Genomic DNA, 1,800 nt, shown 5'->3' with positions numbered 1-1,800 from the left:
AATAACACTAACCCCTCGCATAAACCCTAAAAATAACACTAACCCCTCGCATAAACCCTAACAATAACACTAACCCCTCACATAAACCCTAACCCCTCGCATAAACCCTAAAAATAACACTAACCCCTCGCATAAACCCTAACAATAACACTAACCCCTCACATAAACCCTAACAATAACACTAACCCCTCACATAAACCCTAACCCCTCGCATAAACCCTAAAAATAACACTAACCCCTCGCATAAACCCTAACAATAACACTAACCCCTCACATAAACCCTAACCCCTCACATAAACCCTAACCCCAAACAGCAACCCTAACATAAACCCTAACCCCTAACAATAACACAAACCCCCAACAAAAACCCTAACCCCTCACATAAACCCTAACCCTAACAAAAACCCTAACATAAACCCTAACCCCTAACATAAACCCTAACCCTAACCCCAACCATACCCCTAACCATAACCCCAACCCTAACCCCAACCCCAAACATAACCCTAACAATAACCCCAACCCCAAACATAACCCTAACCCTAACCCCAACCCCAAACATACCCCTAACCCCAAACATAACCCTAACCATAACCCCAACCCCAAACATACCCCTAACCCTAACCCCAACCCCAAACATAACCCTAACCCTAACCCCAACCCCAAACATACCCCTAACCCCAAACATAACCCTAACCATAACCCCAACCCCAAACATACCCCTAACCCCAACCCTAACCGCAAACATAACCCTAACCATAACCCCAACCCCAAAAATACCCCTAACCCTAACCCCAAACATAACCCTAACCCCAACCCTAACCCCAAACATACCCCTAACCCTAACCCCAACCCCAAACATACCCCTAACCCTAACCCCAACCCTAACCCCAACCCTAACCCCAACCCTAACCCCAAACATACCCCTAACCCCAACCCTAACCCCAAACATACCCCCAACCCTAACCCCAAACATACCCCTAACCCCAAACATACCCCTAACCCCAAACATAACCCTAACCATAACCCCAACCCCAAACATACCCCCAACCCTAACCCCAAACATACCCCTAACCCCAACCCTAACCCCAAACATACCCCTAACCCTAACCCCAACCCTAACCCCAACCCTAACCCCAAACATACCCCTAACCCCAACCCTAACCCCAAACATACCCCTAACCCCAACCCTAACCCCAACCCTAACCCCAACCCTAACCCTAACCCCAACCCTAACCCCAACCCTAACCCCAAACATACCCCCAACCCTAACCCCAAACATACCCCTAACCGTAACCCCAACCATAACCCTAACCATAACCCCAACCATCCCCCTAACCCTAACCCAAACCCTAACCCTAACCCTACCCCTAACCTTTGACCTTTGACCTTTGACCTTTGACCTAAGGAGGTCAAAGGTCAAAGGTCAGGGGTTGGGGTTATGGTTAGGGGTTATTGTTAGGGGTTTTGGTTATTGTTAGGGGTTTTGGTTATTGTTAGGGGTTACTGTTAGGGGTTAGTGTTATTGTTAGGGGTTACTGTTAGGGTTTGGGGTTATTGTTAGGGGTTGGGGTTACTGTTAGGGGTTTTGGTTATTGTTAGGGGTTGCTGTTAGGGTTTGGGTTAATGTTAGGGGTTACTGTTAGGGTTTGGGGTTACTGTTAGGGTTTGGGTTATTGTTAGGGGTTTTGGTTATTGTTAGGGGTTACTGTTAGGGGTTTTGGTTATTGTTAGGGGTTACTGTTAGGGGTTAGTGTTATTGTTAGGGGTTACTGTTAGGGTTTGGGGTTATTGTTAGGGTTT

Source organism: Stigmatopora nigra, unplaced genomic scaffold (genome assembly GCF_051989575.1).
Source record: "Stigmatopora nigra isolate UIUO_SnigA unplaced genomic scaffold, RoL_Snig_1.1 HiC_scaffold_81, whole genome shotgun sequence".
In the NCBI taxonomy this organism is placed as follows: Eukaryota; Metazoa; Chordata; class Actinopteri; order Syngnathiformes; family Syngnathidae; genus Stigmatopora; species Stigmatopora nigra.
This window is presented reverse-complemented; position numbering follows the sequence as displayed.